We start from the raw sequence: 23220 nt of genomic DNA, 5'->3' as shown, positions 1-23220 counted from the left end.
TTGACCGCCATCTGTAATTCCTCTAGTGATATTGGTTCGTCTAATATAGTTTGGGATTCCAGTGGAAGAGAGGGAAGACAAGAATCAGAGATGTATTGGCAATAGCGTCTTGGGTAGGGGAGGGGTTAGATAGGTTATATAGTCCCGTGTAGAAGTCCGCGAATCCTTTTGCAATTTGCGTCGGGAGGTAAACTTTCTGTCCGTTAGGGGTGGTTATTTGGGGAATGTATGCAGCAGATTTGATTTCCTGAACGGACCTGGCCAAGAGTCTCCCACACTTGTCACCTGATTCATAAGACAATCTGCGAGAGAATTGTAAAGCAGCTTTTGCTTTATATTGCAGTAAATCTGTGATTTGAGATCTCAAGGACCTCAACTTCGTCTCCAGCTCTTGAGTGGGAGAGTGTTTATGATGTGCTTCAACTCTGGCCAGGTCCGCTAGAAGTCTGGTCAGCTGTTCATTTCTCTTCTTTTTAATGGATGCCCCATGTTTAATAAGGACTCCTCGAAGGACACATTTATGGGCCTCCCACAGTATGCCTGGGTCGCAGTCCTGTGTGTCGTTCTCTCTAAAGTATAGGTCTAGTTCCTTGGTTACGTCTTTCAGTATCTCAGGGATTTGTAACAGGCTCTCATTGAGGCGCCAGAAAGTGGATCTAGGTGATGATCTCTTAGTGAGAGTGTAAGTCAGGGAGACTGGAGCGTGATCTGACCAAGTGATCTGACCTATTGAGGTAGATCGCACCAAATGTAACTGGTCATGAGGTATTAGAAAGAGGTCTATTCTGGAGTATACCCCATGTGGAGAGGAGTAAAAGGAATAGTCAAGTTCTCCAGAATGCTGGAGTCGCCATGCATCAATTAGTTGGGTCTTGTGTAATGTCTGGGCTATTCGTTTCCTATTTTTGGGGGGGTAAGAGGAAGTACCAGAAGACGTGTCTACTGGGGGTGAAAATGGCACATTAAAGTCACCTCCTAGTATGAGCTGACCCTCTTTATATTCCATCAGTTTGGTTAAGGTTGTCACAAGAAACCTATCCTGTTGTGTATTAGGGACATAGAGTGTTGCAAGGGTGAGTTGGGCTTCCCCAATCTGACCTTTAAGGAACAGATAACGGCCTTCAGGGTCCGCTATCATGTCCTGCAGTTGCCAGGGCAGACTGCCAGAAATTAAGATAGATACCCCCTTGGATTTTGCATTGTTATTCGTCGAATGGTAAACATGGGGAAAATATCTGTTCCTGAGTACAGGAGATTTGTCAGTTTTAAAATGTGTCTCCTGTATAAAGGCGACATCAGTGTGTGATTTTTTTAGATCGTGAAGAAGAATGCGCCTCTTCTCAGGAGTATTCAGTCCCCTCGTGTTAAGAGAGGTCACTTTGAAAGAGCTCGCCGCCATGCCTCACACGGGGAAAGGGAGGGAAATAGAAAGAGTTCAGGTAGAGGTGAGAGCAGGGGAAAAGAAAAGGGTAATAGCAAGAAACGAAGAGAAAATGGAGACGGAAGTCCAGAAATATTACACCTCCTGTCTCTATTTGGTTAAGCTAGATGGGTAAGTTTTAGAAAACTAGGAAGTAAACCAAGCCGGGTATCCGGAGGTTGACTTAAGGCCTAAGTGGGACGAAGGCAAACAATAACCTAAGAAGAGGTCCCGGCTCTCCCACCCAACCCCAGTCACAAATTAGAAGCAGTGAAAACATAATATAAATAACAAGAAGAAAGCACCAAAATAACTGAAAAAGGATAATATGGAGATGAGAATAAGGTGAATCAGCACTTTCCATTCTATTCCACTCATGAGTTTTATGCATAACAATAACTCCTTCCCCTGCGTGTGGCATCCGGCGAAGTGACCTGTTCCGTCCTGTGAGATCCGCGATGGGATAAATTATAACTAGGAACGGAAAGAGGCCAATTCGCAAGGAGCTGACCGAGAACGCCCCGGACCCTAGCACCCCTGTGTGGCAAAGCGAAGGTACGACTCATCCACATCATGGCACCCCGAAAGAGAATTCCACGATAGGCTGAGTTTGCACAACGTGGGTCTAGGGCATTCTCCGCATCACCTCAATATTTTACTATACCCCCGCTCCCCTGTGGATAAAACGGATTGTCCGTCCCTCCTCCACCCCATCACCAATCCACCACAGTTCCCCAGCCATGTCATAGTGGTCTCTCATAAAGGAGGTTTCACATCTCCTCCCGACTACTGGCTGTCCGTAGGGTTGAGAAAACTCTTCCTTTGTTACCTTCATAAGACAGCATTGACCCTGAGTGAAAGCGTCTTGAGCAGGGAGAAGTAATGGACAGGGTGAAGGCGTCTCAACAGCTATGCATGGTCCTTGATAGGAGCTTGGCTACAGAGGTGTGGTTCCCGTGCTGTCTAGTTAGTACAATGGACACCAGAAAGGTGTGCTGTAAACAGTTAACTGGTAGTCAGACAGCAGAGTGACCTTTAGTGTCTTACTCCAAATAATCTGATGAATTAGTGGAATGGACTGTGCTGCTTGAAGCTAGTGACGAGAGCCAGTCTGATATCCATGGGGTTTAGCGGTGACAGAACCAGGGTACAGAAAGGCCGGGCGGAGAGGGCAATCAAAAAATGAGTGAACGGGGGATTAAACCACCGAAAGGGATATCATGAGTGAAAGTGGTCAATAGAGTAACTCACATCTCCCTTGGTTCATCTAGTGAAGCAGAACGAGGTCGGCGGCCGCTCCTCTGTGAGCGTTGTGGTCTAGGGACCCGATCTCTCATCTCGTGGAGGCGACCCGGAGCCCGAGGTAGGTAGTCCAGCCAGTTCGGAATGGGGATAGGTTCCGTATCCAGAAATTCGAATAAAGCAGGCAGGTTCTCCGGAGAGCGCAGGAGGAAGGAGCGCTGTTCTTTGTGGAAAGTGACCGAGAGGGGAAAGCCCCATCGGTGTGTTGCATTACATCTCCATGCAAGATCTAGCAGGGGTTTCAGTATGGAGCAGGGTTGGTTTGGAGATGTCCGGGAGGATCTTCACCGATGCACCGTCGAATTCTATCTCCCCGGATTCCCACGCTCCTCGCGCTATAGCCTCCTTATGGATGTAGTGATGGAGTCTGCATATTATGTCCCGAGGTCTGGCTGGGTCTGCCGAGCGGGGACCTAAGGCTCTATGTATGCGATCCACCTCTATCTGTTCCGGTAAGTGTGCGCCCGCATTTCTTCTGAAGATGTCCGTAGCTGTGGCCAACAGATCCGACGGGCCGGTGGCTTCTGGCAGGCCGCGGAGCCGAACGTTGTTTCTTCGGCTCAGGTCCTCCATCTCCTCCATGCGGAGCTGGAGCCCTACCGCGAACACAGACTGGGCCTTTTATTGGGTCTCTAATGATGAGACTCTCTGTTCCAGGGACTCTAGAGATGATTCGCCAGGGCTGAGAGGGACTGCATGTCTTTTTTAACTTCACATATTTCTTTCTTATGTGCGGCCTCGACTTTGCCCACCAAGGCCTCAATGTCTGCCCTTGTTGGTAGGGCCCGTAATATAGCCTTAAGCTCCTCGTCTACCCCATAGGCCATCGGCAGATGAGGAAGGGTCCCTGGCTTGAGGCTGGAGCCGCTGGGGAACCGGGATAAAGAACCGGGCTCCGGGAACCTTCCGAGGTGGCAGAGTCTGCCAAACTTTCCGGTGTGCGAGAGCTAGAGGCACATGGCTCCGCCATCTTGAGGTCAGGGGAACCGGAGTGGGATCTCCCAAAAAGTCTCTGAAAATCGCCTACAGCGGGTGTGGTAGCAGCCGGGCTGTTCTTCTTCTTATTCCTCCGGTATGTCCGCTTCTTGGAGGAGAGCATAACGGTAAAATTAGAGCAATATAGGCTGAGATGGGGGTGGAAAGGCCGGGAGCTCAAGGAGAACATGTCTCTAGTCGGCCATGTCCAGACCACGCCCCCGGGCACATTCTTTTCTAATTGAAATCTCTAAAGAAAATTTTAGATGGGGAAAGAAGTTGCTAATTTAGATCCAACACCTTACTGTACTTGTTCCAATGCATTTATTTGGCCAATTTGTAAAACATTAAACATACTAGAAAAATCCTTGTATATTAATAGTTAGTATAATTAAATGTGACATAATAAAATAATTAATGTGGCTTTTCCACTAGATGTACCAGTGATGATCAGCATGGGTGCAGCATATATTACCTTCTTGTATAATTATCTATTTTTGTGACTATTTAATTGTGACACAAGGAAAAAAATATACAAGTTCTAAGTTATTTTTATCAACACTTTTACAGGCAGTTTAATAATGTAGCTCTGCATCACAAAAGGAATAAAAAAAAAACATATTTTAATACAGTTCATAACATCCAGTTGTAAATTTACTAACGTCTAGCATGGGTGTCTCTGTAGAAGGGAGCCTTGACGTGACAGATAAAAGCCATCCTGACAATTTAACTTTATCTATGACAGCCAATAATAAAACAATAAAAGATAGGTTATGTCAAATTTACTGTGGAAACAGCTGTCATAGAATGACTTAAACCCATTTTAGAACAACACCATAGCTGACACTGAAAACAACAGAAATTTGCAGTGGAAAAATCCTTTAAGCAGTAACACCCTGTCACTTGTTTTGTCAAACTACGAAGGCATGTATGCTGGATATAACGTAAAGTACAGTACTGTGCAAAGGTTTTAGGCAGGTGTGAAGTAATGCTGTAAAGTGGGAATGCTTTCAAAAATATATATTTTAATTGCTTTTTTTATCAATATACAAAATGCAATGTGAGCGAACAGAAGAAAAATCAAAATCAACATAAGTGAGAAAAAAATGTCTCAAAATGAAAATGAGGGGAAATCTCCTCTTTGACAAAAGTCACTGGCACAGGTGTCTCTATTGAAAAATGTCATATCACTTCTTCTGATTTGGTAACAGATATAAAGCATTGCATTTCTTATCATTTTCTGTCCCTATGACAATAGTCATCAGGGAAAATAGATAGGGTGAATTTCCTCATCAGGGAAAATAGTTTTACCACTTCCACACTTTATGCAAAACTAGGAATATGCTTCAGGTTTGGGTTAAAGTGATTGTAAAGGATCATTTTTTATTTTTTTAAAATAATAAACATATCATATTTACCTCCACTGTGCAGCTCGTTTTGCACAGAGTGACCCTGAACCCCCTCTTCTGGGGTCCCCAGGTGGCTCTCATGGCTCCTCCGTGCATCAGATAACCCCCTAGGACAAGCTCTCTCCCGAGGGGGTTACCTTGTGGGCGCGCTCCCGAGTCCAGCATTTGCGTCCACAGACACGAACGCCGGACTCGGCCATGCCCCCGGCGCCCATGTCATTGGTTTTGATTGAGAACAGCGGGAGCCAATGGCTGCGCTGCTATCAATATATCCAATCAAGAGCTGGGATCCCGTGGAGAGAGGGACAGTGCGTCCCCGCCGAAAAGATGAAGGGACTCAGGTAAGTAAAACGGGGGCGGTGACTGCCAGGTGTTTTTCACCGTAATGCATTGGATGCATTAAGGTGAAAAAACAATAAGGGTTTTAAACCCCTTTAAGTCTTTGTTTAAGGTGAATCCAGACTATTTATAGGTCACTGAACTGCCAAACAAGCTGGTCTAAATTGGGCAGTTCACCTTTCTGAATCCCTAACTGCTGAAATTTAAACAAACCGTTAGGGACCCCAGGCGATGTTGTTGACCAAAAGGCCATATTTGGTCAATAATGTCACGTAGGATTCCTGCTGCTGCATTTACATTCCTGTTAGCATTGGGGATCTGTCATTTAGTTATGGAAGTGTGGCAGGTTAACATGGTCAAATGATGGGTCATCATGATTGATGAGGGTTTACATCAATGGATGGCATGATTAGTGACTCTTTGATTTGTACTTAATTTTTGCAATGTAAATAAAGAACTGTACTGGTCGGTAACTCCATATGCAAGTTTATTCATCCCCTAAGCATGTTATTTAAAGGATTTGTATTCTTTTAATGTTGCCCTTGAAAACATGACGCTCTTTCCACTAAATAGTATTGTTTAACCACTTGCCAACCACGCACTGTAGCTTTTCTGCTACAGTGCGGGTCAGCTGCACAAAACCACGTATATATACATGATTCTGCATTTACGGGTAAGGGGCACGCGCCCGCTCCGACCCGAATGTGCCATCACTGGCTCCAGAACATGTCGATCAACGAGTCCTGGCCAATTATTCATGGCTGGGACCCCCCTAATGGTGGAGTGGATAACAGGAGAGAGCTCTGTGTGTGTAAACAACACAGATCTCTCTACTAACAGTAGGGATTTGCCAGTTTTTGTCTCCCTGCAAAGTAGGGAATAAAAACTGTTACATCCCCGAGTAAAAGCAGCACACGGGCAACACAAAAACACTTGCTAGGCACACAGTTAACCCTTTGATTGCCCCAAAGATTAACCTCCTCCTAACCAGTGTCATTAGTGACAGTGCATATTATTAGTACTGATTACTGTATTAGTGTCACTGGAGATGTCAGCGTCAGTTCCCACGCAGCGTCAGTTAGTCTTCTGCACTACCACAGTCCCACTATAAGTCGCTGGTTACTAGTATAAAAATAAAAAATAAAAAATACAGTATCTATACCGTTGTTTGTATATGCTATACCTTTCACACAAACCAATCAATATACAGTTATTGGGATTTTTTTTAACCAAAGACATGTAGCAGAATAAATTTTGGCCTAAATTTATGAAGAAATTTTTTTTTTTATTAATTGGTTATAATTTATTGCAGAAAGTAAAAAATATTGTTTTTTTTTTATTTTGGGTCTTTTTTCGTTTATATAGCAAAAAAGAAAAAACCCAGTGATTATCAAATACCACCAAACAAAAGAAATATACGTGTGAAAAAAATTATATAAATGTAATTTGCATATAGCATTGCATGACCACGCAATCGCCAGTTAAAATAAAGTGCTGGACTGCAAAAAATGGTCTGGTCATGAAAGAGGTAAAATCTTCTGGAGCTTAAGTGGTTAAAACATTATTTTTGCATAGGTACATGTCCCCATGGTAGAGCCTAGCCCCTCATGCCCTTATTAGCCTTAAAATGGTCAGAAATAAATAATGAGATTTGGCTCCCATAGACTTCAGTGGGGTTCATCACTAAGTTTTCTGGTTGTGAACTTCCCACTAGGTACGCCGAGCCTGGCTCAAAACCAAACCTGACCAGGTTCACTTTCCCTATCTCCCTATCCAAAATTAGAAGAAATAAACGTTTCTGGAAGTACAGGTCTCTCCTGACAAAGCATCTAGTCCCCATGTTGATGATTCAAGGATCTCTCTTACACAATCCTGGCCAGGTAATTGTGGGGGATTGCATTGAGGACCTATCAGAATCTGGAAGAATACATTAAAACAAGGGGTCCCCCAAATAATCCCTCCTCCATGTGAATGAGTGGGGTACATAGTAAGGGGTACAATTTAAATAAACACTCAGAACCTAAAAAAAGAGACCTTAAAAAATGTCCCACAGTATAAAACCATCATCAATTATATTGTCCAGCGATGTAGGTCAACATCAGTCATGATGAACGATGCCTGCCAACCCGCTGAAACAAAAACACGCTAACACATCCACTGCAGATGACTGCTCACTGGAAATGACAGCTTCTGAACCACAGCTGAATATAAACAAAGGGGTGGGGTATTTCAGGTGACATTATTAACCAAATGTTGACATGACCTTATTTGAGGAGAGGTGGGGCGGAGGTGCTGGACATCTCCAATCAATACAAATAGAAGCCCTTAGCTCAACCCCATGGCTTAGGATCAGCAGCTTGCCACAAAACTGCCCAAGGGGCAGAGGTCACCCAGATTAAATAATCTAAGTATAACTGAGCTAGAAGGAGTGCCAACCAAATGTTTTTTTATAGCGCAAATGTTTTTATATGATTCTACAAGTGACCAAAAAAAAAAGGCATCCAATATGTTTCAGGGGCCAAAATACCCCCCCATACCTTTATCAGAGCTTTAATGCTTAAAATAGCGTTTATTGGACTCAACTAAAAAATCTTGGGAATATCAATCAAAGCCAGGACAGTATTCAACATGTGAATGCCTGTGGTAGTGACAGAGAGGCAAATTTTCACACTCAGGGGATAAGCCATATGCTCATGAGTATGTTTATGCTGATGCATGAAAACAAGAACAGCCATTCACTTCTATGACTAACTGTACGCACCACCTACAGTTTCACGGACATGGAAAAATTACAAGCATGATGCCTTATTATCCTTTCAAGTTCAGTATTTAAAAGGGTGGGCAGAAAACCATTGAAGAATATGTAAACCTAACATTTCTTATTACTGATATGTGCCTGCTGTACTATGTACTTGTATGAGAAAGTCTCCTGTTCTCTTTGTTTTGCTTCCTTTATGTGAAATCCCTGGTGATCCTGCCAGTCCCTCTCCCTCTGCTTTCCTATTAAAAACTGGCAACTCTAGACAGGAGAGCTCAGCGTGGTCTGTTCTCTATCTGTTCTAGGAACTCAACCTGCTCTCCTCCAATGACCCGACTTGGCTTGACACTCCGCTCCCCACACAGCCATTCACTGACAAGACCAATGTGTTGCTGTTTCTTCTCCCCTAGCTCTTAGTCAACTGAGATGAGAGGGTAAGTGATCACTTATATAAAAGGGAAAATGTTTTTTTTTATATATATCTTGTAGGTGAGAGTCAGCCTGGGGCAGAGTTAAGAAAGGGCTAATTGAAGAGGGCAGGTACTTTCAATTCAGACCTGGTTATTAGTCAGCTGGTCTGAAAGTGTCAGTGGAGCTGCTTGCTAGGAGTGAGAGACACCTCAGCACCCTGTGTGGAAAGATCCATTGCTGAACTGTGACCTGCTGGGGTGAGCCAAACCATATGAAAGACTGTAGCTCTGATCAGAGCTGAGAATGATTGCCTGTAAGCCTGTCTGCTGCAGAACTTGAACTGTACCCGTGTGTTTTGCCGTTTTGCTGAAAAAAGCTACTTACTGGACTGTCTCTGAGCCAGCTGTTCACCCCTCTGACCCCTTACAATCTATACACAAATGTTTTGCCTTTCATTTTTATTTTAAACTGAATGGACTGTTTTACAAGGTGGAGATTCACATATACTTTAACATTATTAACAATTAAAGTGATTGTAAAGGATCATTTTATTTTAAAATAACAAACATGTCACACTTACCACCACTGTGCAGCTCATTTTGCGCAGAGCGGCCACGAACCTCCTCTTCTGAGGTCCCCCGGCGGCTCCTCCATGCATCAGATAACCCCCTAGGAGAAGCGCTCTCCCGAGGGGGTTACTTTGTGGGTGCGCTCCCAAGTCCAGCATTTGCATCCACAGACACAAATGCCAGACTCGGCCTCGCCCCCCCTGCGTCATTGGATTTGATTGACAGCAGTGGGAGCCAATGGCTGCGCTGCTATCAATCTATCCCATCAAGAGCCGGAACCCCCTGGAGAGAGGGACAGCGTATCCCCACCGAACAGATGAAGGGGCTCAGGTAAGTAAAATGGGGGGGCTGGGGGTAGACATGTGCATTGCGTTTCGTTCCGAATCGAAATTCGGACAAATTTTTCATTGTTCAGAAATTCGGATGCATCCGAATTTCCAAATTACAAAAGTGATGAATTTAAATGAATCCAAAAAAAAGCGAACGAATTCGAATCGAATTCGAAAAAAAATTTGAATCGAATTCGAAAACATATTCGAATTCGAAAACATATTCGAATGGAAGTCAAAAACATATTCGAATCGAATTTGAAAACAAATTTGAATCGAATTTGAAAACAATAGAAATCGATTTTCTAAAAAATAAAATAAAATAGAATATAAAATCATAAAGCAATAGAATACATTTATATAATTTTTTTTTATTCTGTTTTATTGTTTTTCTATGCTTTTCTTTTCTATTATTTTCTATTCTTTAATAGTCTTTTCTATTCAATTTCAAATTCATTCTATACGAAATTCGAATTTCGGAACATGGCTTCTGAAGATCGAATTTCGTATAGAACGAATTTGAATTTGAATAGAAAAGATTAGAATAGAAAAGAAAATAATAGAAAAGAATAAACTAGAAAAACATATATTGTATTTTATTCTATTCCGTTCTATTGTTTTTCTATTCTATTCTTTTTTATTATTTTCTATTCTATTCTAATCTTTTCTATTCAAATTCTAAATCATCCTATACGAAATTTGAGTTTTGGAAAATGGTTTTATATATATATAACCATTTTCAGAAATTCTAATTTCGAAAATCGAGTTAGAATAGAAGAAAATAATAGAAAAGAATAGACTAGAAAAACAATAGAATTATATATATATATATATATATATATATATATATATATATATATATATATAAAGTTCCAAAGGTTGCTGCACTTAAAAATTTGTTGCTTTATTCCATCAAATCTTTAGAAAAAGATTACAAAGCAAGTAGAGTCATTCCAAACAGAATCATTACAATCATTTGTTCAGACAAAGATTACGTTTCCGGCTGATTTGTTCGCACCCTTCCTTAGATCAGTCAGAACACATCTGAACTTTATTTTTATATATACAAGGTCGGTGGGAGGTCCTGTTTGCTGACACTAGATTGAAAGCTGTGTGTGGTTCTCCTCTACATTTCAATCTATATATATATATTATATTTTTTTTCTGTTCTGTTCTATTGTTTTCTATGCTATTCGTTTATATTATTTTCTATTCTATTCTAATCCTTTCTATTCAAACTTGATTTCAGTCTATATGAAATTCGAATTTCGGAAGATTATATATATATATATATATATATATATATATATATATATATATATATATAAAATATCTTTTTTCTATTCTGTTCCATTGTTTTTCTATGCTATTCTTTTCTATTCTAAACTTTTCTATTCGAATTTGAATTCATTCTAGACGAAATTCAAGAATGAATTATATATATATATATATATATATATATATATATATATATATATATATATATATATATATATATATATATATATATATATATGTATTATGTTTTATTCTATTCTGTTTTATTGTTTTTCTAGTCTATTATTTTCTACTCCATTCTAATCTTTTCTATTCAAATTTGAATTCATTTAATACGAAATTCGAATTTCGGAAGATGGTTTTATATATTATTTTTTTCTATGCTTGTCTATGGTTTTTCTATGCTATTCTTTTCTATTATTTTCTATTTTTTTCTAATCTTTTCTATTTGAATGCAAATTCATTCTATACGAAATTCGAATTTCGGAAAATGGTTATATAGAAATAGAATGAAATCGAATTCTAATAGAAAAGACTAGAATAGAAAAAACAATAGAACAATATATATAAAACATCTTCCGAAATTGGAATTTGGTACAGAATGAATTTGAATTTGAATAGAAAAGATTAGAATAGAATATATTATATTTTTTTCTATTCTGTTCTATTGTTTTTGCATGCTATTCTTATTTTCTATTCTATTTGAATCTTTTCTATTGGAATTCGATTTCATTCTATATGAAATTCGAATTTCGCAAAATGGTTATATATAGTTTACTTTTTCAAATTCGGTAAAATTTTTTTCGAATGCGGTAGAATTTTTTCGAATTTGATAGTTTTTTTTCGAATGCGGTAGAATTTTTTCGAATTCGAATACAAAACAAAACGAATCCCGAAAATGAATGTAACGAATGCAACTAATTTAACTAAACGAATTTAGTTAAATAACGAACCGAAACTAAACTAAACTAAACAAATTTTTTCATCCTGCACATGTCTAGCTGGGGGGGCCAGTGACTGCCAGGTGTTTTTTCACCTTAATGCATAGGATACATTAAGGTGAAAAAACACGAGGGTTTACAACCCCTTTAATAGTAGTTGTTTTATTATCTCAGTGCATGCTATTAAATGAAAGTTGTACTAAGTCAAATATTAAGGCTGTTATTGTTGACCTCATCAAAACACCAGTTGCTCGGTCTCTGGCTTCATTATTTTTTTCAATCACTGACCTTGAAAAAGTATGTAAGCTAAATTTGGCTATAGTCAGAACTCCTTAAAGGAGAAGTCCAGCCTGAGCTTCTTTGGCTGGGCTTCTCCTATGGATCACAGGAGTGCAATTTCTTTTCGCTCCTCTGACCCATTTTCAGCAGGGAGCGGTCTGAAGTCCGCTCTCTGCTGATGTCACAGGAATCAGTCCAGGCACTGCCTCATCACAACAATAAAGTCTGGATCCGCCAGGGGGCTGGACTGATACCCATCTTAGCCTCTCAGCAAGCCACTGAAAGCCTGAGATGGCCACTCCCTGCTTCTCCACAGTTCAGAGCTCCAGTGAGTAAGGAGGAGCAGAGCAGGAGAGATGTTGACTGACAAGCAGCAGCTCTCCACTCAGGGAGCTGAGAGAACCATGCCATCGGCGATGTTCGGTGGCTCGGTTCCCAGTGCAGAGACGCTGGGGGACAGATGCAGCATCGGACTCCACCTAGGTAAGTATGATGGGAAAAAAAAATTTAAAAAACATACTTCTCTTTTAACTATGTACTTATTTTAGGTGAGTGATTTAAAAGTAGCGAAGTCATCGGATCAGCATGGCAGCCTGGAAACTAGCATCATAGGAGAGTCAACAATGACAGCCTCCAAATTATCGCAGTACAGGTTTCCTTTTAATTTATTAGTACTTTACTAATTACCAACAGGAGCAAAGATAAAGTGTACATACAGCCCGTGTTTGCTTGTACAATATTCTAAATTGTACTAGAATTAGTTGAGACTGAGCTCTGATCCTGTAGTGCTTGGATGCAATTGCTCATGCATTAAATTAAGTTTTTAAATAAAGCCCCTCTAGTCAGGTACTAGTAGCACAGGCTCAGTTCCCTCATGGCAACCATAAAATATGAAAACTTCTAGTGTAAACTGTGAATATTTATTGAGTCTGTATTGGAATCCTAAAACCAGAGAGATTAATCAAATTCATTCTCCTCACCCACACCCTGCTCACTGTTTCTGATGCTGTTAAGTAGCATTCCTATTGGTCAGATGCAGTTTACACCTCCCAGTCTGTTATCTGTAAGGGCTCATTCACACGTGTGACTAACATAGCCTTATCTTTAAAAAGTGATTCCAACACTGAGCCATAGTGAGCAGGCACATCACTGCAAGGAGGTGCAAAATGCCACAACACTATGTTGGATGGTTGCGGCCCAGCCCCATTATCTTGTAGCAACAGACATGTGCACAACAAAAAAATTAGTTTCATTTTGTTTCTTTATGTTTCCGTTGATTCGTGATGATTCGTAATTTTGTAAGACGCGAGTTTTCATATTTGGACTTGTTCGTATTTTCGTAACAATTATATTTTTGTTGATACGAAATGATTCGTAATTCCGTTAGTCTAATTTTCTTTGATTCGAAATTCGCAATTTTGTTAGATAATAATTTTCATTTATTCAGTACACTACTCTTAATTTAGTAATTGTTACTTTTGTGAGATTGCCTTTTTCGTTGATTCGTACTTTCGTAGGAAATAAAGAATAATTAGCCTATGCTTGCTTTTCTAATATGTCCTGTACTTACTCCAGTCCACTCCCTCAGTCACGAGACCTAACTCAGTCTTCTCCTCAACTGAATTTAAAAAGATTCAGGAATGCAGTGTGACTCAAACACAAAAGGGATAAGCTGGTCCTAAAGTTATTAAGTAAGATACATCACTCACTAATACACTGTCTATTTGAACGATTCGATTACATGAAATTACGAACATATGAAATTACAAACATACATATTAAGATACACTTACACTGTCCATTCAAAAGAACGAATCGAGAACACGAAGAAAATAAATTACGAACAGACGAAGAAACGAAATTCCGAACACACAAATGAAAATACGAATATACGAAATTATGAACAGACAAGGGACTGAAAATGCGAAATGTAAATCATTCATTATAGATGTAATTTTCTTTCTTTCACTGTTTCGGAGTTTCATATTTTCGTAAGTTTGTCGGTTTGTAAGTTCATATTTTCGCATATTCGTTATTTTGCTTATTCGTAATTTTGTAATTTTCATATTTTGGTTCTTTCAGCTATTCAGATGTTCGAATTGATCCGAATGTACGAATACTAACAAATTTGTACGAAAATCCATTCATTACAAACCGAATCGCACATGTCTATGAAGCAACATGATGTTTAATTTTTGCTGTAGCATGTATACAGACCTGAACAGTTGCAAGCGCTTGCTCAGATGGACAGTCTGGGCGTGGAAAAAATTTGGCCTGACGGCATGAATTTACCTTCTCTTGGCTGCTTGTGTGAATGAGCCCCAGGTTCCTACCTGTCTAATTACTGCACTGTTCACACAAGTGACCAAAACTTTGAAAGATGTTGTCAGCCAATAAAATGTATGAATATCAAAATACTGATGCAGCAAGCCAGTAGAAAATAGATACTGCTATACAGGATATAACAGCTTTTTTTGCAAATCTAACACTGAGTCTATTGATTGGTGTAAAAGGATGAGCTCAACTTTTTCTATTCCCAGTCTCAGCTCTTAGCTGTGGATTGGAAACTCGGCCCAGATCAAAGGTTAATTTGTCTAGAAATGTGATATATATATATATATATATATATATATATATATATATATATATATATACCTTTTTTCCAGCGTGAACATGGGGGAAAGCAGTTCCAGCACCTACATCACACCTCCAACAGAGAATATATGCAATGGCAAGGTGTATTGAAGTGTGCTGGAGGGTCTATTGATGCTAGCTGCTGGGTGATCTATTGTTGGGGGGGTCTAGTGTTGCTGGGGAGGTTTATTGTTAGTTGAGGATCTATTGTTGCTGGAGGGGGGTATATATTATATAAAACACTAACCTTTTCATAAATCCTCCTGTGTTACCACACATTGCACCGGGATGGTCCATCATTGTTACGTTTAGAAAGTTGGTGCTGAGTAGTTGTGTACAGATGACTCCTAATAATGTGCAGATAGACATAGACAGGAAGTGATATACATATCTAGAAGAAAAAGATGTAGCACTAACTCACGGTGGAGCTGCTGGTTTAAGCGGGTCTGTTACCTTCACTTTGCTTCCCTCTGTTTCACCGGCACTGGGTCTAGGGGTTCCGTTGAGTTTACTGCTGGACGACCACACACGCACCAACACTGGAGTATGTTTTTAATGCTTTATTAAACAGTCAAACTTTAGGAAGTAGCAGGAAAGAGACGGAAAAGGAAACCTTCAGGAGAAACTCAAATATCTTCTTACAAGATCTTAGCGACAAATGTCCCGGTAGAATTCAGATAATTATATGGAATGCGTTCCCCTCATGGGACACACTCTTTGCTCGTCTGGATAGGCCTCTCTCACCGGTCTAGCAGCCAGTACGCAGCACGAATCTAAAGTCTCTGCCACAGACTTATTTAGGGGGGTAAATCTGCACGATCCTCTGCCACAGGATGTATCAGATCTTCTGCAGTGAACAGTCAGTCACAGTGTCTGAACCTTTAAGCTGAACCGGCAACACTATGCTGTATAATTACTTCTTTTGGATACGTCCTGCAACCGAGTCACCAGGCCCCTCTATAGACCAGCACGCTGCGTGATCTCTCCAAGACGGGTCCTCCCCTGGGATCTCCTCGGCTGTCCAGCTTCGTCACACAGGACCGACGGCTCAGGACCATTCCTCGGCCACGGTGGTAGGCCCCAGACAAGCCTCTGGACCCACCCCTGCACCGCAGCATCATGGGCCTCCCGATCGGAGGACCACGAGGTAGCTCCTTAACGCATACCTGTCGGCCAGGAGGGCCAGCAGGTGGCTGTAAAATGACCTTAGAACATGGCGTCTGTCCCATAAAATACCCCCTTCCCAGAATGCAACTCGGAGGACCACCTCCACCGAGCTTGTCTCCGAGACAGAGGAGCATCTATACACTTTGACACGTTGCCTTTCCAACACTGACCAGTGGTAACAGCGACACCCTCCGGCCAGCACGAAAGCACACACAACGTCAGCCAAGCTGGAACAGAGGCGAACTTTTAACCTTCCTAACACACAATTTACTAAATTTTCCTAATCTGCGGTAGATTGTAAATCTACCAGCGCTACAAAGACAACAATAAGATTTTAAAAAGGATTTAAAAAAATGGTAAAAGCCATACCTTATGAAGAAAAAAAACACATCAATCGTATAAACAGCCAAACAACTGCCGTTTCCTAAATGGCAAGTCAGCAATGGCAGCATCCATGTTTTTTTTTTTTTCAGAGAAAAGTCTTCTTTAAAGTTTTGTACTGTCACTTCTGTAAGTATTAGAGCTTAGTAGTTATGGCATGTTAACAAACTTTTGGGAAAACAGGTCCTCCAGTAAATCATCCAGGATGCTAAATGGGAGAAGATCTTCACAGTATGAACCTGAAAATCTAATCTAATCTTTGTGCATTCAGGGTTCAGAGTAGTTAAAAAAGTCAAGTACACAGCTCCTGTTTGGACAAAGTGCAAAGGAAATATTAGGGATCTATTCGACCCCTGATGTTTCCATAAAGAGTTCCTGTCACCTGCTCAATTCTATCAAATAGGAACATTTTCAGTTTGATAGTAGTACAGTTAAATAAAAAGTAATAAAAACGTGTCTAAAAATGAAAGTATTATTAAATACATAAAAAAAAAACCAAAAACCTGAATCAACGGTAAATGTACAGTCACGTAAGTCTGACTAAAAACATGTGTGTATGGTGTGCACACAGATGTAACAAATAGTTGTGCCACTCACATAAAGTGTCCCGTCCCACAAAAGAGTGGGTGGAATATTTCTAGGGTGATCATTTATGGTGGAGTATAAATTATTGATCCGTAAATGTTTTTAAAGCATTGCATATTGACAGTTGTAGGCACAACATATTTGATATTTATTTACTTGGCACAGTCAATCTTTTACATTTGACAGAACATTTGGCATTTATATTGTGTTTGTGTGCACTAAAGTTTAAAGCAGCGTTAAATCCAATTCTTTTATTTTCACTTGTTGATCTGTTCATCCTATAAAGCTGTTATTTCTTAACTTTCTTCTACAGACTTAGATGTCTAGCAATAGTAGTAGTTAGAGGGTTGAGGGAAATCTTTTAACACTGATAGGAGTACAATGGTCAGCTTTTATTCATTTATGTAAAATCTTTATCCCAGAAGGAGAAAAACAGTTGATGTTACTGCTTAACCACTTCAATACCAGGCACTTAGACACCTTCCCGCCCAGGCCAATTTTCAGCTTTCAGCGCTGTTGCAATTTGAATGACAATTGCGCGGTCGTGCTACACTGTACCCAAACAATTTTTTTATCATTTTGTTCCCACAAATAGAGCTTTCTTTTGGTGGTATTTGATCACCTCTGCAGTTTTTATTTTTTGCGCAACAAATAAAGAAAGACCGAAAATTTTGAAAAAAAACAAGTTTTTCTTTGTTTCTGTTAAAAATTTTTGGAAATAAGTACGTTTTCTTCTTCAATGATATGGCTGCACTGACGGGCACTGATACGATGGCACTGATGGGCACCGATGAAGTGGCACCAATGAGGTGGCACTGATGAGGTGGCACTGACGGGCACTGATGATAGGCACTGATAGGTGGCACTGATTGGCACTGATAGGTGGCACTGGTATGCGGCACTGATGGGCACTCATAGGTGGCACCGTTGGGCACTCATAGGCGGCACTGATGGGCATTCGTAGGTGGCATTGATGTGTACTTATGGGTGGCACTGATGGGTACTTATGGGTGGTACTGATGGGTGGCACGGATGGGCACTGATGGGCACTGATAGGTGGGCACTGATGGGAATGGATGGGCACTGACAGGTGGCACCGATGGACACTGATGGGTGGCACTGATGACACTGATTGATGGCACTGATGCCCCTAAGGATGTCGTTGCTGGGCATCACTGCTATATAATGGTGCCAATCAGTGCCCATTTGTGGGCACTGATTGGCAGAGATTGGGCACTCACTGGGCACATTGGACACATGTGGATGGCCATGGGGTACATACCTGGCCATCCACATGTTGCCCCTTCCCTGGTGGTCCTAGTGGCGATCCCTGGTGGTCCATTGTGGTGATCTGGGGTGGCTGCGCTGATAAACAATCAGCACAGACCCCCCCTGTCAGAAGAGCCGCCAATCGGCTCTCCTCTACTCGCGTCTGTCAGATCAACGGCTCTTCCTATTGACATCATGATCAGCCGTGATTGGACACTGGTAGGGAAGGGGTTAACAATAGAGGGCGATCAAGGGGTTAATTGTGTTCCCTAATTAGTGTTTCTAACTGTATGGGGATGGGACTGACTGGGGGGAGGAGACATATCGTTGTTCCTACCTAGTAGGAACAAACAATATGTCTCCTCTCCCCTGACAGAACAGGGATTTGTGTGTTTACACACACAAATCCCTGTTTCTGCTCTCGTGCACGCAATTGCAGGTGGCCGGCGGCGATTCCGCCCGCCGGCCACGCGCATCACGTTCCCCACCTGTTATCGCCCTTACAGGTACAGACGTACCCATACAATGATCCGTGGGAACGAACCACTTAGCTGACGTATATCGGCGTGAGCTGGTTGGCAAGTGGTTAAATATTCTTAGCTAGAATGCATCTAACACTACCCTCTCCCTAGATCAACAATGCTGCTGTCCAAAGATGTCTCCATTGTTCCTCTATGCAGAATGGAAAAACACTAAGTCAAAATTTACTAAAACTGGAGAGTGCAAAATCGTGGTGCATCTGTGCATGGTAGCCAATCAGCTTCTAATTCCAGCTTGTTCAATTAAGCTTTGACAGAAAAAAACCTGGAAACTGATTGGTTTCTATACTGATTTTGCACTCTCCAGTTTTAGTAAATCAACCCCAAAGTGTTATTGGCCATCAGCAGGTGAAAATAAAGGGAAAAGGCCTAAAAAATAAAACTAATGCAGTCACTACATCTAAGGATTGGAAAGCTGCAACATATTACATATTGAATAGGGTGTGAAGGGGCACTCATATGAGGGCCGTAAAGTCCAATATAATGTTCAATAATATTTACGCTTTTCTGCCATGCAATACCTCTATGTTCATATTAAAGTGCAATGTGCCATAATAAATGTGAACAGAAAGTGAAAAATTGATAATAAAAGTCCTAGTGCATATGACTCTTCTGTGCTGTTATCTTCTATGTGGCATCAATAGTGAACAGTCCATCCCCAACTGGAATTAATACACCCAATGTGCTCCATATGTAGGTTCTGCTGTCCAGATATAAATTACCTCTTTAATTAAAAAGCAGGTCAAGTAATGCTTTTGGCAAGATAAACTTGCTTAATGTAGGAGACCGTTGAGGCAAAAATCCTTCCTCCGCAAGACCGTGGATGGGATATGTGAGAAAAAATATAAAGGGAAACCAATACTGTAATCCTGTTTATTTAAAACACTAAATAAAAAACAAAGCCAAGTGACTGCTTACATATATCAAGTCTTAGCACTGAGACTACTCGCTTTAATCTGGATCAAATGGTGCCTCCCGACTCGCACTTGCTGCTGGCGTGCCTTCCACCGTCCAGTGCGATCAACCAAAGGGATTGGAAGTAACATGACCAAGAAGCACCTCGACATATGTTTTCATATTGCTACGTCATCAGGAAGCATTCTTGGTCACTGCATTGCATGGAACTATAGAGTGTGGATCTGCACCATGCTTGGGGAAGAGATTTTATGTGGAGCCATATCCTATCAGGAATACCGAGTAATAACTCTGGTGTGGAGGAAGGAGAAAAGCAGTGGGGCTGTATATATGAGAGATCTTTCTTGCGATCCCCCGGGAGGCTACTGATTGGAAAGTGGATACAGAGTAGCTGGTCGGATGTGAAAGAGATGAGACCATAGCTGAAGGAAAGAAAGGAATTGTCTTAAGTCTTTCTGACTCATGCATGAGGTGAGCAGGTATAATGGTTGGTGAAGGTGTGCACATAATCTGAAGACACAATTTGCACAGTGGTGGATGATATATGAATTGAGAAGTCACAATCATTAAGAAGTCACAATAATTCAACGCAGAAAAGTTTCAGCATATGAACTTTAGTTGAACACATTATTATATAGATTTATTTATTTGAATATAATTTGATATCACTGGATATTTCACATGATAGATTAATAGCACTGCACTTATATTTTTCATTCTAATCCTACATATATGTAATTCATCATATATTGAAAAATACATTTAAAAAACATTTGAGAAACAGTACTTTCTATACATTTTAAAACACAATTAAGATACAAAAATTGAAAAACAGTGATGAATATAAAATTACATGAATCAATGGAGAGACTTATTAACTTTATAATGTTCAGTCTAGGCTAGAATATAGTTTTTTATTTAATTGATTTATATCATAAAGGAGGGAGTTACTTTACATGTTATATATTTTTTTCCCTCCTACTGCATGATTGGACCTACTGATGTCAATTATTGGCCAAAAAACAGTTGAGGTCCAACTCAATATTCATACCTGTTGGCTGCATGGTTTTCAGTCGATACAATCACTGGGTTTCATTTTGGGAGACAGCTCTAGTTAAATGGGTACCTCTATAGTGTATGGAGATTTTATCAATCTCATAAAATGTAAGTAGTTTTGGATCCCTATTGTGACATAGGCGGAAGTGTTTGGATACACTGTGTTTTAGGAAACCTTTCTTAATGTTTGCAATATGTTCATTAATTTTAACCCTCAGCTTGCGTGTGGTTCTCCCCACATATTGAAGGGGGGGGGGGTTTATGAGGTAGGGTTTGTTTAAGGTCATTGTCTTTTAATAGGATAGGCTAATATTTTTTAAAAATGTGTTCTACGTGTTTGTACTGTCTATGCAAACCTGAGATAAATGCTATGTCTCCTCTAACGGTGGTCTTTTTCTTGGTAGTCAGAAGTGATTCTTTATACATGGCCAAAACCTGTTTTTTTGGCCCTATTAAGTTCACCAAGTGAATAACCCTTTTCTTTAAATCTATTTGTGAGGATTTCAGTTTGAACATGGAAGTCATACAAGTTGTCGCAATTTCTCCTGATTCGCATATACTGGCCCTTTGGGATCTCTCCTAACCATTGAGGGTGATGACAGCTTTGATTGGGCACAAACCCATTCCGGTCTGTCTCCTTGAAAAATGTATTTGTGCCAATTCTATTCTCTTTTTTTATCAATGTGAGATCTAGGTAATTGATTGTTTCCAAACTCAATTGGGCTGTAAATTTTAGACCATATTTATTGTTATTCATTTGGGTTAGAAATTACTCTAAACCTGCCTGGGACCCTTCCCAGAGCAGGATGATGTCATCAATGTACCTTTTATAAAATAGCCTTCCTCTTTTTTTATATATTGTTTCCTGTTCCCACTTGTTTAATACTATATTGGCCATGCTTGGGGTATACCGTGCCCCCATAGCTACACCCCTTGTGTGGTTATAATACCGGTTTTGAAAGCAGAAATAATTACTACCCATGGCCATATTAAGTCCTTCTATCAAAAAATCTATTTGTGGTTTTTTTTTTAGGTTTTGATTCATTCATCAGAGTCCATTTTACAGCTGTAAGGCCGTCTTTTTGTTTTATATTAGTATATAAGGATTTAATGTCCACTGTGACTAGTATGGTATTCTCTTTAGCTTCAATCCCTTGAAGCAATTTAATCAGTTCTTTACTATCTTTTAGATAGGATTGGCTCTGTGTCACCAAAGGCTGGAAATACAGGCATACCCCACTTTTAAGTACACAATGGGGTTTATTTACTAAAGCTGGAAAGTGCAAAATCAGGCTCACTTCTGCATAGAAACCAATGAGCTTCCAGGTTTTACTACCAAAGCTTAATTGAACAAGCTTGGGTTAGAAGCTCATTGGTTTCTATGCAGAAATGAGCCTCATTTTACACTTTCCGGCTTTAGTAAATAAACCCCATTGTGTACTTAAAAGTGGGGTATGCCTGTATATATCTATATACTCACCCACCCTGGAATATAGGGAACCAATCCGACTGACAATGGGCCACCCTCGGGGGGTTTCTCTAGATTTATGTCTTTTGGGAACTATATATAGAGCCGGTATTCTAGGAGTGTGTGGAATTAAATATTTTGCTTTTTTTTTGTCTAAAAACTTTTTATTCATTCCTTTTGTTACCCAATGGGGGTTATTTACTAAAGGCAACTTGAAAGTGCACTGAAAGTGACCTTGGAAGTAAAGTCGCTGTCGTTCCGAGGGGAAAATGCAAGAAAAATAAAAAACAGCATTTTAGCTTGCACATGATTGGATGATAAAATCAGCAGAGCTTCCACTCTTTTCATATCTATCCCTTTGATTTAAAACAACTACACTTCCAAGTGCACTTTCAGTGCACTTGTAGTGCAAAGTGGATTTGCCTTTCGTAAATAACCCCAATGTGTGAGTTCTGATTTGAGCTTGGCTGTAGGGTTTGTTGTAAGTTTTTGGTAGGTGACTGTGTCTGCAAGCAGTCTATGACACAGCAACATAGAAGATAGCCAACACAGAAGACTCATATGCACTAGGACTTTTATTATCAATTTATCACTTTCTGTTCACATTTATTATGTATATTCATAGCATTTTTTTTACATGGCACATTGCACATTAATATGAACATAGAGGTATTGCTTTACATAATAACGTAAATATTATTGCACATTATATTGGACCTTACAGTCCTCATATGAGCGCCCCCTCACACCCTATTCACTATTACCTAAAGTAGATTCACCTACCTTAGTCAGAGGAGCAGCTGTTAATTTATTTAAATAAACTTCGGGTTTTTTGGCACGAGGTACACATTTTTCAAAAAACATATTACATATTTTTGGGGGTTCAATAACCCTTCAATTTGAATGTACTTTTTTACAAAAAAATATAGATTATTTTTTAGTAACGCAAACGTCATATGTCAATAATTGCAATGGTCATAATTTTATTCTATAGGTTCACTGCTTTTAGAAAATACATATTGTTTTGGAGTCTTCTATGTCAACTATCAATTCACAGCAATATTGCAAGAGAAATGGAGATTGTAATCAAATTTGTTTCACATTATGAAGAATATTATTTTTAGGAGGGTAATAAATGAGAAATAAATGAGGTTAAGCCCATTTAAATACTGGTATTTCTGTTCCAGTGGCACGAA

This window comes from Aquarana catesbeiana, linkage group LG02, assembly GCF_042186555.1.
Source record: "Aquarana catesbeiana isolate 2022-GZ linkage group LG02, ASM4218655v1, whole genome shotgun sequence".
Classification (NCBI taxonomy): domain Eukaryota; kingdom Metazoa; phylum Chordata; class Amphibia; order Anura; family Ranidae; genus Aquarana; species Aquarana catesbeiana.
The sequence above is the reverse complement of the archived record's forward strand: the minus strand, read 5'-3'. Positions refer to the sequence as shown.